Source organism: Penaeus vannamei, chromosome 22, assembly GCF_042767895.1.
Source record: "Penaeus vannamei isolate JL-2024 chromosome 22, ASM4276789v1, whole genome shotgun sequence".
In the NCBI taxonomy this organism is placed as follows: Eukaryota; Metazoa; Arthropoda; class Malacostraca; order Decapoda; family Penaeidae; genus Penaeus; species Penaeus vannamei.
Genome location: NC_091570.1, coordinates 9,665,221 through 9,682,720, shown reverse-complemented (window position 1 = coordinate 9,682,720; position 17,500 = coordinate 9,665,221). Strand labels below are relative to the sequence as shown.

At 42.0% G+C, this 17,500-nt stretch overlaps 2 protein-coding genes across 2 annotated transcripts in view; one reads left to right on the top strand and one right to left on the bottom strand.

Annotated features, from left to right (window-relative positions):
- Window positions 1-16,647, bottom strand: part of LOC113806340 (uncharacterized) — a 42,387-nt gene extending 25,740 nt beyond the window's left edge. Inside the window, exon 1 of the mRNA XM_070136493.1 lies at window positions 16,394-16,647. The gene's annotated coding sequence lies outside the window, so the exon portion shown is untranslated. The remainder of the gene's footprint in view (window positions 1-16,393) is intronic.
- The window catches only part of LOC113812901 (uncharacterized oxidoreductase MexAM1_META1p0182), a 245,923-nt gene that overhangs the window by 130,789 nt on the left and 97,634 nt on the right, over window positions 1-17,500 (top strand). The window lies entirely within an intron of this gene.

The following is a 17,500-nucleotide window of genomic DNA, read 5'->3' as shown; positions in this document are numbered from 1 at the left end:
ATTCTTCTATCTAAATTCTTCCTCCTCTTTCTCCTTTCTCGCTTCCCATTTACATTTTTCAGATTTCTTTTTTTTACTCCGTTTGCGCTCTCTCGCGCTCTCTTTTTTTTCTTCATCTTTTACTCCGCTCTCTCTCTCTGTCTCTCTCTCTCTCTCTCTCTCTCTCTCTCTCTCTCTCTCTCTCTCTCTCTCTCTCTCTCTCTCTCTCTCTCTCTCTCTCTCTCTCTCTCTCTCTCTCTCTCTTTCTCTCTCTTTCTTTCCTTCCTCCCTCCTTCTTTCCTTCCTTCCCTCCCTCCATCCTTCCTTTCCTTCCCTCCCCCTCTCTCCCTCAAAACACACACACACACACACACACACGCCCCTAACACGACTCCTTCCCCCCAGAATTCCTTTGGCTGACCGGAACCCAGGCACCTGATCCTAGACACGCCCCCTCCCCCCCTAACGCCCGTGAGAACTCCCCCCCCCTCCTCCTCCCGAAGGCCCGGGTGGTCCTCGAGCGCCGCCGTCGAGCAAGGCCGCCGTAGGCCCGAGGGCGAGGGAGAGGCCCTTCGGCGACTTGGCGCAGGCCGGGAGTTAAACGAGGTTGGCCTGTATTTGTCTAATATTCGATAGCCATAGAGTATTGATCCGCAGGGCCGGCCGCCGGGCGTATGGCAGGCTTGGCACCGCTGTACTGTACACCGGCACCGCTCTTGACCCGACACGCGGCACTCGGCTTCCACCCCCCCACCCCCACAACCACCTATCCCCGACCCATACCCCTCCCCCTTCGCCCCAACACTACCTCTCTTCCCGAACCCCTCACCCTTGGCCCCCCCCCTCCCCCCTCTCTCCCCTTACCCCCTTCGCCCCACCCCCCATTCTTCCCCCAAACCCCACCCATGGCCCCTCCCCCTCTCCTCCCCCAACCCTGGCCCCACCCCCTCTCCTCCCCCACCCCTGGCCCTACCCATGGCCCCACCCCACCCCTGGCCCTACCCATGGCCCCACCCCACCCCTCCTCCCCCAAACACCCCCCACCCCACCCCTCCTCCCCCAAACACCCCCACCCCTGGCCCCACCCCTTCCTCCCCCACCCCTCGGCCTCAACCCCCCCTCCTCCCCCATCCCTCGGCCTCAACCCCTTTCCCGGCCGAGGCAAACCCACCGTTGACGGATTCCCTCCCGATGGCTGAGCCTTCGCGAGCCTCATAAAGGGGAAGATACACGCTGGTCAGTATTACGGAGGATTAATAACAGAAGCAGATCGATACAGTATCAGCATTACGGGGCGGCCTGTGCCACGGTGCCACGTGGGCCGGGGGTGCTCTGGGCATGGCACCTTGTTGCTGGCTGGCGGGTGACTGGCCTCGGGTACCAAGGCTGGGTGATCGTAGATGCCCTGACCTGTGCAATTGGCACTGGTCGAAGGATACCTGACACGCATGACGTCACTGCAGTGCAATCACTTTTCTTGAGGTGCGAATCAAAAAAAAAAAAAAAAAAAAAATCTGTACACACTTTTGTTCCCTTCGACAAAATTCTGATGACGTAATGCTGATCACTCACATAGAATAGCATAATCCCTCCCCACACCCCCTCCCTCCCTCCATCTCCCTACCCTCCATTTCCCTATCCCCCTCCCTCCCTCCATCTCCCTCCCCTCCGTCTCCCTCCCTCCCTCCATCTCCCTCCCTCCCTCCCTCTCCTTCCCTCCCCCCCTCCCTCCCTCCCTCCCTCCCTCCATTCCCTCCAGCCAACAAACGCGGTGCCAAAGACCCTGTAACAGGCAACGCAAATGGCCATTAATATTTTCCTTTGTACTGATACTCTACGTTTTTAAACCACCTTCACATTCAGAACAAACCACATTTATCATTCCTATCAGGGCGCTACAAGCTACATACTGTAATTGTTCGTGCAACTTAATGTACACCGAAATCCATCAAACAAGACAGTAACCTTTATTAAAAAAAAAAAATTGTTATGAAAATAATCATATACAACACATGCTAAAATTATCTCTCCGCATTTAAACCTTCTCTAAACATTAGGGGAAAAAAAGGAAAAAATATATATATATATTCAACAACTCGTATCTATCACTAAAAAAACAAACCACAATCTAATATATATATATATATATATATATATATATATATATATATATATATATATATATATATATATATATATATATATGAAAACCAATACAATAATCTAAACTCCGTTAATCGTACACTTTGCACTGGTCAAAAGATACTTTGCAAACCTGACATAATTGCAATCCAATCAATATTGTTTTAGAGCGAAATTCAGAAACTTGTGTTAAAAATATTGAAGCCGATAACAACACCGCACACTTTTGTTACCTTCTAAAAAAAATTTCATAACACATTGCTGATGACCCGCTCAAAATAGCATACCCCCCTCCCCCTCCCATCCTCCCTCCTTCCCTCCATTCCCCTCTCCTTCCTTCCCTCCCTCCATTCCCCTCTCCCTCCCCCCCTCCCTTCCTTCATTCTCTTCTCCCACCCTCCCTTCCTCCATCCCTCCGTCCCTCCCTCCATTCCCCTCTTCCTCCCTCCCTCTCTCCCAACTTCCCTCCCTCCATTCCCCTCTCCCACCCTCCCTTCCTCCCTCCTTCCCTCCATTCCCCTCTCCCATCCTCCCTTCCTCCCTCCTTCCCTCCATTCTCCTATCCCACCCTCCCTTCCTCCCCCCTTCCCTCCATTCCCCTCTCCCTCCCTCCCTTCCTGTACATTAAACCCTTATCACCCTACATCTACACAGTCCATCCACCCTTATGTAGAACAGCCCCGCGAAATACAGCGGATCGCAGCTGCATTTTAAAACAGGTGTGGTCCGGGTTGCCAACATCAACCATAAACAGTTATATTGTCAGTTAATATTTATACGTATAACCCTCTTCCCATCCCATCCCTCCCCCCCCCCCCACCCTCGACTTCGCTCCCCCGGGTACCCGATTCCCCCGTACTCTACCCTCCCTTCCCTCCCTCCCCCCCTCTCCCCGTACCTTACCACCCCCCCCACCCCCACCCCGCTCTCCTCGCCGGTCCTCAACCCTTTGGACACGGGGCGCTACAGGTGTGCTCTGAATCGAGACTTTTTGTGACTCCGAAACCAGAGAGAAAAAAAAAAAAAAGTTGCTGACGTCTCTTTCTCATTCTCTCTCCATCCTTATTTCTCTCTCGTTCTCTCTCTCTCTCTCTCTCTCTCTCTCTCTCTCTCTCTCTCTTTGTCTCTCTCTCTCTCTCTCTCTCTCTATCTATCTATCTATCTATCTCTGTCTATCTATCTATCTCTATCATGTATATTTATTTATTTCTCTCTCCTCTCTCTCTCTCTCTCTCTCTCTCTCTCTCTCTCTCTCTCTCTCTCTCTCTCTCTCTCTCTCTCTCTCTCTCTCTCTCTCTCTCTCTCCTTCTCTCCCTCTCTCCCTCTCTCCCTCTCTCCCTCCCTCCCTCACTCCCTCTCTCCCTCTCCCCCTCTCTCCCTCTCTCTCTCCCTCCCTCCCTCCCCCCCTCCCTCCCCCCCTCACTCACTCACCCACTCACTCACTCCCTCACCCCCTCACTCCCTCCCTCCCTCCCTCCCTCCCTCCCCTTCCTTCCTTCCTTCCTTCCTCTTCTTCCTCTCTCTTTTTTCCCTTTCTTTATATTTATTTCTTTTTTATTTTGTTGCCTTGGTAGTTACAGGGTGGCATTATCTCCCTTGTCATCAGTATGTTTTATTTCTTCTTCTTCTTTATCATTATATTCATCGGTATTATTATCGCAGTTACTATCATCATCTTTCCGATCAGCTTTATTCTTATGATTATGTCATGTAGTTGTAGAATGCAGTGTTAATTTATGACATGATAATGGTATGAATGTAAATAATACCAACTGTAAAGCGAAAAAATATATATATATATCAGTTACAATAAATATAAAATGATGGTTATAAAAAATAGCGGATATGGTGGTGGTGGTGGTGGTGGTGGTGGTGGTGGTGGAGGTGGTGGTGGTGGTGGTGGTGGTGGTGGTGGTGGTGGTGGTGGTGGTGGTGGTGGTGGTGGTGGTGGTGGTGGTGGTGGTGGTGGTGGTGGTGGTGGTGATAATGATGATGATGACGATGATGATAATATGATAATATGATAATAATAATGATAATAACAATAATAGTAATAATAAAAATAATAACAATAATAATTATTATTATTATCATTATTATTACTATTATAATAATAATAATAATAATAATAATAATAATAATAATAATAATAATAATAATAATAATAATAAAGTAATAATAATAATAATAATAATAATAACAATAATAACAATAATAATAACAATAACAATAAGAAGAATAAGAAGAAGGAGAAGAAGAACAACAACAAACAATGATAATGGCAACAAAAACAATAAACACAAAATTAATATCAAAACAATAAAATGAAAATAATAATGATGATGATAATTATTATAACAGTGATAATAATAATAATAATTACAATAATAATAATAATAATAATAATAATAATAATAATAATAATAATAATAACAAAAATAACAATAACAAGAATAACAATGATATTGACAATAATAATGATGATAATTATAACAATGATAATAATCATAACAATAACGATAAAAATAATAATAGCAATAATAACCATAATAAATAATGTTCACAGTAATGATGGCAATGACAAAAACAGTAATGATAATGATAATAATAAAAATTATTATTATAACAAGAACAGCAACAACAACAACAATAATGATAACAATAATAATGATAATAACAAATAGTGATCACCTTTATAAAAAAAATAGAATAAATACTACTAACAATTATCATAACAATATCAATATGATCATAAAATAATGATCATTAATATCCATTTTAAATATGATGAAAAAACTATACTATTGCCATGATTAGCAACACTATTTTCATAATATTTATTCATCTATTTTTTTATTCATAATAAACAAGTTCTGAAACTATTGTCACAAAAATATATTTTCTTTATATTAATACCATCATTGCTATTACAGGTATTATCATCATCATATGCATCACCAATATGTAATGTTCACTTTCATTCAAAAAGCTAAATCTGATAAACAACAATAAATAATGGTAATAATCATTATCATTATCATCATTATTATCTTCCTTTAATAATATTGATATTGTTAATAATAATGATAAGAATAACCATAAGAAGAAGAAAAAGAAAAAGAAGAAATGCAATAAGAAAAAATGACAATGATAATAAAAAAATAATAAATAAATAAAAAAAAATAATAATAACAACAATAATAATAACAATAATAATAATAATAATAATAATAATAATAACAATAATAATAATAATAATAATAACAATAACAATAATAATAATAATGATGATGATAATAATAATGATAATGATAATGATGATGATGATGATAAAATTAGCAGAAGTAATAATTATGGCAGTGATAATAATAACTAGAACAAAAACATAAACGTCAACAATAACAAAAATATTTTATCAATAATAGCAATAGTAATAATAATGATAAAAATCACGATACAAATAACAATAATAATCATTATTATCCTTATTATTATCATTATTGTTCTAATAATTATGATTAACATTATCACCCTTATCATTGTTATTAACATTTTTACTGTTATCATTATTATCATTACTATCATTATCATTATTATTATTACTAATTTCATAATTATCATTGCTAATATCATCAATATAATTTTATCATTATCATCATCATCGTCATCATCATCATTATTGTCTATATTAACGTTAATGATAATAATAATGTTAATATTGATAATGATGATGATAGCCTCAATAAAAAAGATAACAACAACAACAATAGGGATAACAATAATAATAATAATAATAATAAAATAATAATAATAATAATAATAATAATAATAATAATAATAATAATAATAATAATAATAATAATAATTGTAATAATAGTAATAATAATAGTGATAATAATAGTAATAATAATAGTAATAATAATAGTAATATTAAAAGTAATAATAATAGTAATAATAATAGTAATAATAATAATAATAATAATAATAATAATAATAATAATAATAATAATAATAATAATAATAATAATAATAATAATAATAATAATAACAATAATAATAATAATAATAATAATAATAATAAAAATAATAATCACCATGACCCTCATAATCCTAATGAAACTGCCGAAAGCGCCTGACGGCGAGCGGAGCCGGGCTGCTGACACTCCGATTGCGCAACCGAGGGCGGCGCCGTCAGCCCCTCCCTCCAAATAAGCTCCGAGTCAGATGACGATCGCCCTCCACACGCGACCGGGGCTTCGAGGGCAACGGGTAGATTTTGGCGAAGATAAGAACAACTGGTTATGATGGGGGGGGGGGGAATAATGATGATAATAATAACTGATGGTGCCCCTATATCTGACGGGTCGCAGCACTCTCGCCCCTATGTTCACCTGTTCGGAGGGTCGTATGTTGAATTTGTAATTCAAAAAATGTTCGTCTAAACGGAGTGGCTAAAAAAAACAGCTGTTTGAAAGGATCCAACACTTGTTCAGTGAAATACGGGAGCGGTGTGTTGTTCCACATGCTAGGGTCGGGTATAGTATATAGTGATATTGTACTTCAGTAAAAAGCGGGGTTAAAAAGAGTGTTCTGTGCGTCACAAAACGAGTGCGTTTTAATAGGTTGACGACGTTTCTCTTTTCTTCTTTTTCTTTTCTTTTTCTTCCGCTCGCAAACACCTTTTTTCCACCCTGCTTCTTTCTCTCACACCTCCCTACCAACTCCCCCCCCCCATCCTTCTCACCCATACACCTCCTTCGACACTCCCTCCCTTAGGGTTCCTTCCTACCCTTCCCTCCCCGTCCTCCTTCTCCCTTATACCTCCCTCGTTTCCGCTCCATTTCCACTTTTCCTTCCATCCACCTTTCTTCTCTCCCTTTCTCACCCCCTTACACCTCTTTCAGCCCTTCCCTCCCTCACACCTTCCACTCTCCATCCCTCCCGCACACCTCCTTCCACTCTTCAACCCTCCCTCCCTCCATCCCTAATGCTATCTACCATCCTTCCCTTCCTCCCTCCCTTTATCACACCTCCTTCTATCCCCCCCTTCTCTCCACCCACACGAAATGAGAAGGCAGTCGTAGGAACATCGCAACACAAAACGCAAAGTCATAGCACCAATAGCCACCGTTGTAACAAAGCGAAAAAAAAAATTGCGTGCGTCCGTAGTCCACATGCATTGTAAATATTAACTTCACCTCCAAACGCGTTCACTTCTTGGTAAATTAACAAGATCGGAATAAAAAGAGAGAACGGGCGGTATCGAACACGCATAATGTTGAAGTATATATTGGCACATATGCATTTTTTATTTCATAATTTTATCTATCATTATGATTTTTATCTTATTATCTTTTTTTTCTTTGTTATTACCACCCTCTCCTGACACAACAGGAGGCGATCTACACAGGTCATAAATATTTCGTAAGTACTGGCACTTGAACCAAAAGGGAACGCGTAATGAATGTTTAGAAGGAAAGGGAAAAGCTAACAAAGGATAAGCAGTGATAATTGAATTTATAAAATATCATGTGGAGGGAGGAAAGGAGAATAATAATAATGTAATAGCGATAACAATAACAATTAAAAATATACACTAACGAAAAATAAATACATAAAAAAACAAAGACAACAACAACAACCACAACAAATGAACACATCAATAAACAAACACACCGTCCAACAAACACCAAAAATTTACGTAAACCATCAAAAAAAAAAACACGGGACTCTCGCCTCGGAACCTGAGCGCCGCCCCTCGCGAGAAGCAAAAAGCACTCATCAAGACAAATCCAGATAAAAAAAGAAAAATGAGCTTAAGTTCGACTATGGCTTCGACGCCCTGAATACCCAGAGATCCGGCGGAGGAATACGTCATGCCTTTGAAGACAAAAAAGTGAATAAAGTACCAAAAAGAAAACGAAATAAAGTGAAGCACTACGGACGGACTTCGATAACCAATAAATGAATAACAACCGATAGGATAACCGAAATATAAAAGGATTTATAAATACAGTAGAGGGATTAAAATGAAATAAAGTCACCATTAGCCATTTCGATGATAATAAAATAAAATAAAATAACCCGAATAACACCAAATGATGTTGTATCGCAATAAACCAAGGCGACATTTCTCCCACGTAAGAAAAAAAATGCCGGAGTTAGGGAAGTTAAAGGTAATTCCAAATCAATTTGTCGTCTATAAAGGGCGATTGGATCCAATTTGAAGGGAAGAGAGAGAGAAAAAAAGAAAAAACTAAGAGAAATAACTACTGAAATGGTAGGCAAGTTAATTAAAACAAATAAAGTCATTTCGATCAAGAACAGTGGCAAGGGCGCGGGAGGTATTCGCCTGTTGTTGTTGTTGTTCTTGTTGTAGTTGTTGTTGTTACACATATCACTGATCAGCGTGTATCTAAATGGCATTGTAGAGATGAACACTTTTTGAGATTACTAAACCTCTATTAAATTATTCTTGGTTTGTACAGGTACAGTAATTACCAGCGGGACTTAAAACCTGTATTCTGTAGAGTTGTTATAAAGAATAAGATTAATCAAAATGTTGGGAAAATGTCATTAGAACGAGAGGTTTTAAAAGAACCATATACCAGCTGTATTGGGAAACGATAATGAGAGCTGTGCCCCAGCAGCATAAGAGCGATAATACCTTGCGGTTTTGACGTCGTTGCTTTCCGAGAATTACAATGTTTTATGTTTGGATGTAACATTGCGTGTATAATTACCAGTACTCCGTTGTATGTTATAGAGTACATCATATGACACAGAGAAAAATGAAAGGTTTTCGTTCGGTGATCAAAAGATGGATGATATTTGGTAAAAAAGATAATAATAATATTCGCTTTGTTACAGTTCACCATAATGAACTTTCTACAAAGCGTCGAAATTCATTCTTCAATTGGTTGAATTTTCTCGCCAACTAAAGAATAATAGTCATTGTACCATTCTATCATCATCGAGGCTTTGATCTTCAGTTAATTAAGCGCTCAACACTCGCCGTAAAATGCTTGAGGAATCATATCGCCAACGGATTAACTTTTTAGTTATTATTTCAACCAAGAGTTACGACTCCAAAGCCACCGCAAACTCGCCTCCACAACGGGCATAAATACTTGAAACGAATGAACGGATTCCCGACGAGGTAAATAAACTCAAGAGTGGATTTCCCTTCCTTCCCCTCCGTTCCCCTTATTCTTCTCGTGCCCTCCGCTTCTTCCCTCTTTCATCCTCGCCTACTTTCCGTCGCTGTCAATAAGCGAAGTGAAAGAATGCCGAGTATGGCGCCAGGGATAACCTTGTCGCGGCCACGTCGAGTTATAGACAACCTCGAGGTCTTCGATGTTTTAAAAGAATGACCCGCGAAGTCGTTTCAAACCTCTTTTAAAGTCTTTTTTTATGACTTTGAAAAATGGAAATCACTTTTTACCGACCATTTCTTCCCACAGATGACCCCAATTACGATAAGTTTGCTTTTATAAATCCGTAAACCCTCTTGAAATTCCTCACCCGACAAGCGCCGAACGACCGCGCGGCGTTGAATCCCTTTCACAAAGGATCTAAACCTCTTCCCTCCCGCTAAAACAAATGCAAACCGCTCGGAGTCGAAGGAAGAGATTTAACTCCTTTTCCTCCTTCGTGGCCAAGAGGCGAAAGGGGAGAGGGCCGTTAGAACGTGATGTTTCAGGGAGAAAAGAAACGGGCTGAGGACAACACTTTAAGAAGCTATTAGCGTCGCTGTAAAAAGATCTTTGGAGATGAATGGCAAAAAAAAAAGCGCTCCTCCATGTTGACAAAATGGCAGGAGAGAAAGAAGAAAAAAAAAAAACACTTCACACAAAATAAAGTTCATGAAACAATATCCCAATTTTTTTCTTTCACTTTCCAAAACGATACAAGTTTAAAAGCGCCATATTTCTTTACAATTTATTTCCATCTTATCTCCCGCCCTTTGTGTACGTTCATTTTTTTTTTCTTTTTCTTTTTTTAATCCGATCGATAGAACTTCAAATAAAACGGACGAACGGCTTCCTTTGTTTAAAAACCATCAAAACATTTCTAGAATAATAAATCACCGGCTATCCGCAACAAAAGGAGCATCGCGATCCATAAACCATATATTAAAGCGTTAAGTTTCCGCCTCGTCATTCAAAAAAAAAAAAAAAATAGATAGAGAAAAAAAAAAAATAGAAAAAAAAAATAAGATGAAAAGCCAAGCGCAAAAAAGACGAAATAAAAAGAAAGAGCAAAGCAAAAAACGATTATAAAAAAGTAGAGCAAAATAAAAAAAATAAAAATAAAAAAGAGCGAAGCGAGAATAGAAGAGAAAAAAACGAAAAGAAAAAAAGGCAAGTAGCATAAAGTGTGAACTTCAATTGGCCGCACAATCGGCCGGTGGAAAGGGTGACGTGGGCGTGAAAGGCCTCACCTCGGCCGCCTACCACGGGGCATCTCCGTCAAAGCGGTGGGCGGGGAGGGGGGGAGGGGGCTGGGCATGGGGAAAGGGACTAGGGGGCGTGGGCAGTGAGGGGGGGGGGGGGGGGGGGAGGAGGGGCAGGGTATAGGGAAAGGGACGAGGGATGTGGGTAGATATGGGGGGGGGGGGGGAGGAGAGGCGGGGCACACAGAGGAGGCAGCGGCGCTTAATTAAGATTAAAAGGCGACTGATTAAGGCCGTCGACGAAAAAAAGCGAACAGCCCGCATCTCCCGACCCTCGAGGGTGATAAGTCGCGGCGCTGGAGACGCGGCGGGGAAAATACGGCTGCTGGCCTGACAACCCCTCCTCTTTCTTCAGCTGTCGCCTACCTGCTTCAAAAAAAAAAAGCCTTTCAGATTAAGCTGCGTTTTCTTAAGCTCAGATACCGCTAATCTTCCACCTAATCCTCTGTTATCTGTTTCTACATTCGCCTCTTTCTCTCCTTCCCGCCGCAGCTTCACCGGAAGTACGGAGAGGCGACGTCACGGCCCTGCTTCGGCTCGGCTGCCCGCGCCCAGGAGCTCCCACGGGGTTGAATTCCACGGGAGCGCAGCCGCCGATTCCCAGCGATGCGTGAACTCGGCGCCCAGCCCTCGAGCTCCTTCTCCGCTCAAAGGGCGCCGCGTCTTCCGTATTTCTCGGGCGTGATGCCGGAAGGATAATAATAATTTCGCTTCGCAATGATTGTCCAGGGAGTTTGTAGAGTCTCTGTTAAATCCACGTATTGTTCATAATTCAACTGGTGGGATATCGATGTCGTCCCTTGTATAGTAACGCTACATCGGACTTTGCGATGCAGCTGCAACGGCCTTCCATGTTGCAGAGGCATAAGGCGCCGAGTTGCGTGATTGATTCAACAAGTGTGCAGCGGGCGGGCGGCGCTGCTCCATCGAGTGTTAAACAAGGTAATGTCAACGTAGCAGGGGCGGCCAACACGCTCTGTCGTGCTGTTGCTAAAGGATTTCGCTCGTGGTTTAAGAGCCTCGCTTTGTTCAACAGGTTCTTTGGCTTCTGCGGCGCGCTGTGAGAATTCCCGCGGCGGCGGCGGCGGCGGGGGCGTTGATGCTCACTGCGGGCGGGTGCGGCAGCGCAGCTCGCGTGCACCCGCAGGCGTTGACGCGGAATATATGGCGTTTCGTTCAAGGGATTTTGGATCTATATCAGTTTAGTGTTTAAATTTTCTTAGTGAAAATGATGGTCTGATTCTGTCCACTTCTCGCCGTAGCAGTTTTTCATGTCTAAGATTTTTCTGAATGCTCCTGAACTGCCACTTCGTATATACCTCAAAACATTATGGAATTACAGAGCAAGATCTTATTTCCCATTCAACCCTCAAGAAATAAACTTGAAGTCGTTATCCTCACTCCTGCGCAAAAAAGTGAACGGATCCATTATTTGCAATTTAGATAATGACTCAGGCGCAGCGACAAAGTATTCCCTTCATGAAAGAAAAGCAAAATGGAACGCTGAAAACTGAAACGTGACTGATCTTAATATCGGCAAATGAAAGGGCCGGAGTGGGAGTGAGTGCGTTGGCAAAATTCGGAAAGCGGCCAGCGACGGCGGAGTAAATTTACAGCCATTTACATATACTGGAAGTCAAGGAGTCCAATACACTGTAATATCGCCTGTGAGTTTAGTGCATTGCATTATCGGCGGATTCATATTATACGAGAGATTTTCGCAATGTCAAAAGTCTTTGTACTCTACAGAGCTGGGTCTCTCTATAACATACCTAAATCAAGACGGTCATTTATAAGTGATAAGTGCGTAATTGTTTTTTTTATTATCATTTGTGTATGTGTAATGTGAAAGATGTAGATTACAACAATGGGGGAACATACCTGACACACAAGTGTATAATTACATTTGAACTTTTCTTTGCTATATTATGGCACTCCTGTTTATAATGCTAAATGTAAAGTGCCAAATGAGTCACAGATAGTCTGTAAATTTCGGCGCCGTCCACGCACGAGCGCGCACGGGTGTGAGTAGGTGTGTGGGTGTGTGCTGCGGGTTTTGTATTTTCCTGATGTTTCAGTACGAAACCGAAAGCTGATTTTAATCTCTCTAAAGTACATGCATTCAAGAAGTGATGATTGTGGAATGTTTGCATGAAATAACGATTCAGTAACATCGCTTTGTACAGAATACAAAAACAGTTGTAATTTGAAATAGTACATCTACAAATAAAAAATAATGTATGATGTGATTTAATGTTTTTTACAACAAATCAAATGCATTTATTCCATGTAAAATTAATGTCAAATTAAACTATCTCAATAAAGAGGCATATAAGAGCTTTTGTTTTTGCTTCCCATCCATTTTGCAGTTTAAGTTTGCTAAAGTTTGATGGCAGAGTAAATCATTGATAATCGGCGCTACAGTGTGTGTGTGTGTGTGTGTGTGTGTGTGTGTGTGTGTGTGTGTGTGTGTGTGTGTGTGTGTGTGTGTGTGTGTGTGTGTGTGTGTGTGTGTGTGTGTGTGTGTCTAAAAAGTAATCACGGTCACACATTTACTTACTAATTAGTGTATATCATATTCTGTTTCTTTATTTGAATCAAAATGACCAACTTACATCCATCATATTTTTAAAAATCTGCATTACTTCCTATTCTTGATACTTAAATTAGCATAAACCACTTTTAAGTAAGCAACTCGACTTCACTGACGACAAAAGTATAACAAATCTTATCTACGATCCCAATACGCACGTAACTGAATGCAAATAACGCTACAGTTATGCCAGAGACTATGCTCCTGTTCTCTCCCCACCGAGCGAGCATAACCACGCTCCCACACACGCCAAGGAAAAAGTCATCACCCGTCGGTGTCATCACCCGTCGGTGTCATCACCCGTCGGTGTCATCACCCGTCGGCGAAATCTCAAAAGCGCGTGCAGGAGGCTAACGACAGTCTCAATTTGCTGCCGAAAAGGAGACTTGTAATCGACGTGATTGATAGCGGAGCCACAGAGGAGTCGCGGGCGTGGTGTCCCAGCACGGGCGTGGAGGCGAAGCACGGGCGCGACAGAGAGGCGTGGCCGGGAGTGGAAAGGTATAATTACTGAAGGCTGGGCGCGAAGAGGTGACGGTGGAAAGCTCGCATATAAACACAGAAATTAATGCATTAATCAGTCTAGCCATACATGTCTACCGGATAGCTAGATAGATAAATGTACATCTATCAGATAGACAGACAGATCATGCATTTTCTTCTGTGTATCAGCCTATCCGTATAAATGGATACCCACTGTGTCGGGCCTCCTCGCACAATATTTAACAAGCTAGCCGCTTATTATAGACGAGGATGAGGTCGGCGAAACCGTCTGCAGCCGCCGGGACAAGTTCAAGAGAGGTCGATACATTTTATGAATGGAACAAGAAATGAATTAGGAGGAGCGGGGATACGAGGAGTGTGAAATATGCTTGTGTGTGTACGAGGTCGATTACGGGGCGGCGCTGCACGTGCATGTGTGTTGCTAGTTGAGCTTAGAGTAGGATGCATCAGTGCGAAACGAGTTAGTAGGTCATCATTTACGCTGTATTGCTATTGACGCGTGGTTGCTATCAAATAACGCCGCTGACATCTCAAACATGAGGCAGGCAATCTGATGACACGACAGGCAAATTGTAAAGAGTTAAAGGACACAAGAAAAGGATCTGTACTTGAACAAAATGAAGCCGCTGAGGGGAAGAAATCAGTCGAGTCATCAGTTCCCACGCTGCGTGAAGAGAGATGAGCTCGTGAGTTCAGAGAGAAGCTTATTTTTGTGGACGAGGTGCGTGAGGGGGACTTGTCAGGAGGTGATACATGTCTGGGTGATTGACGAGTGCCAATGACGGTTAAAGAAAGAAAAAAAAGAGATACACAACTCCACTCATACAAGAGTACTACTTAACTCGGGTTATCTTTACGTGTGAGTGAGTTTCGTTCTGTTATGTAACAGCCAATTATCAAGGACCATGAACAATGACTCTCTCCTTAATCAACACTTTCCATTAACAAAATCCAGTATTAAGATGACACAGACTTCGACCTTAACAGCAATGCAAATGTCCCTAGGTCAGTAACAAGAAAAAAAAACTCAATAGAAAAGACCTTTGAACGTCCATTATTACTGATTACTGTCCACGTGAATAGGACGGGTTTCCGGTTCATAAAACAAGCCGAAAGGTGGATTAACTATGAACAGGTGCAACACAGGTGTACATGGTTGGTAGGCGAGTGGAATTTATAATGTGTTCTTATAGTGCGATTTCGAGTGTTCATATCGCGAAGAAGTATTGATGAACAGAATATATAGATATTTATTTCAACCGGAATGCTTGGCAGAATGCACTGTAGTATGCGTGTCTGTTCACTTGTATTTATGTGGCCGCCAACACACGCACCTGTAAATGTCTCTTTTAGATGAAATTTATGATGTAATAAATGACGATATAATATTAGTTGTAGTGGTAACAATAGTAAGAGTAATATTAGTAGTAGCAATAATAGTAGTAGTAGTAATAGCAGTAAAAGTAGTAGTACTAGGGATAGTAATTGTAAAAGTAGTTGTATTAGTAGTATTAGTAACAGTAGTTTAATAGTAGCTATAATATTAGTAGTAATAGTAGCAGTAGTAATAATAGTTGCAGCAGCAGCAGCAGTAGTAGTATTAGTAGTAATAGTAGTATTAGTAGTAGCAGTACCAGTAGTAATAGTAGTAGTAGTAGTAGTAGCAGTACTAGTAGTAATAGTAGTTGTAGCAGTAGCAGTAGTAGTAGTAGTAATAGTAGTAGAAGTAAAAGCAAAGAAATAGAAATAGGAGTAAAAGCAATAGTAGCAATAGTATTGACAATATAAATATGAAATAAATAAAATGACAGTTTACATTCTATGATACATGATACACCAGCGTTTTTTTCACGATAATACTAATACTTAATTATCCTTCTATATAAAGTAATAAACTTACGCCATATACATACACTCTGTTACATACTAAAATGTGACATAAAATGTGTCATCCATAATTTACTTTATTTCACATACAATATACAACACCTGAATCCCAACCATTGAAAATACAACCCCATACAGAATCGGGCCAAGAATCGTTATTCATCTAGAAAATTGCGCCTGAATAAAATATTAATGTAATATTATTTCTTCGGATTAAGAAATGAGGATTCGTGTACAGAACCTACGCTATATCGGGGTTGCGTTCGTATTGAAAAATTGCGTATGGGCGAGGCGAAACAGCGGCCAAACGTACGATAACTACAAGGAAGTATCATTTAATATCTCACTTCGGCTTGGTATCTGTCCGTTCCTTATGTGGTATGTTGTTCCAGAGATTACACGTTGTCTATATCTGTAATTTTCTTCCGAGACAATTTTCAGAAGGCGTTTCCGTGCGCGCGAATTGCTCATATTCCCTCAACAGTCGGCCTGACATTTGTAGCCTCAACATATTTCATTTCCTACGTCGTCAACATCAGATTAAAATCTCGCTGTTTCACTACATGAATGGAAGCGCAGTCAACATTGAGCGCGTGAGTTGCAATCCTCGGGTAAATCAACGGCCAGCTGCAACATACTAGAGAATAGTATGAAGTAGCGCAGGTTTTGGCGCCATCGTCGCTGGTTCTATGGGCCTTCATTGAGCTATGGGAGTTCAACAAACCACAATATTTACGCCTTTGGCCAACTAGTCAGCTGAGATCCTAGACACTTCAGATAGCCCTGAAGTTCACGTATTTCACATGTCACAACTACAGTCATTTAATACTCACATTAAGAAGGACATGTGTGGGCTCGTGCGGGCTTGACAGGCCGTGCAGCCCACAGTAGTAAGGTCTCTATGGCTACTGACGGCTGAGAAAGTCGGCTGTGGCGGAGCGTGCACCATCTAGCGGCGGCGGCTGCAGTCACACTAGTGGGTGGATCGATGGGTCTGTGTCAGTCCACACGGGTGCTGCTGACTAAGTCCAGTGCAGCGACGCACCTCCGCCGCCACTCACTGCACACAACAACTAACCCCACTCGCAACCACTCACGCTACAAAAATTCAATTTCACGCAAGTGGCCGCGCGCGTTCTTCAGTCGCTGGGTGGCGGCGCGTGCGCGGTAGCTACGGGAGCCGACCAATCAGCGGGCGGCTCTCCCGCTCCTCAAGCCCACCCGCGTTTTTTACCGGTTTAAATCTCGCTCTGGATTGGCTCTCGCCGGCTGTGGGTGGAGCCATTGGCACCCCCTTCCGGAGGCACCCAGTGAACGGGTTAACTTTAAAACGAACAAGCTTTAAAATGGAGGCTGTGATTTAGAGAGTTCCGAGAGAGGAGCGGGGGCGGGCGCAGGGGCGGGCTGGGAGGGGCGTTTCGGCGAAGACGTCCTCTAGCTGGCTCAAGGAGCACCTGCATGTCCCACGTGACCTCGCTCGGTGCCAAAGTCCACCAGGAGTCCTGCAGCGGAGTCCTACACCTTGCTCGCCCCGCCCCCGCCGTACCCCTTTGCCTGGGACTGGCGTTTATAGAATCTTTGTATGCAGGACATTAATTGTTGTATAATAGGACGCTTCAAGTATCATATGGTGCAAGAGATGTGGTGCATCACATGAGCATGCGATCCACATACCAACACTGTCACCAAAACTGTGGCAGAGATGCAAATACATTTCCATGTAATTATGATATTTAGAATTAATGTATTTTGCTAGCTGTTTCCATGCATGCATAGCTCGTGCCCCGCGCTGCTGGGTTCTTATGATCGCAACGAGTTTTAATCTTTAATGTATGACCAAATCTTCACCTGCTTTTCCTCCGCATCAGAGGCGGATCCTGCTGCATCTGCTTCTCCTGCTGGAGGTTATTTCCACTCGTCTCAGGAGGGAGAGCCGGTGG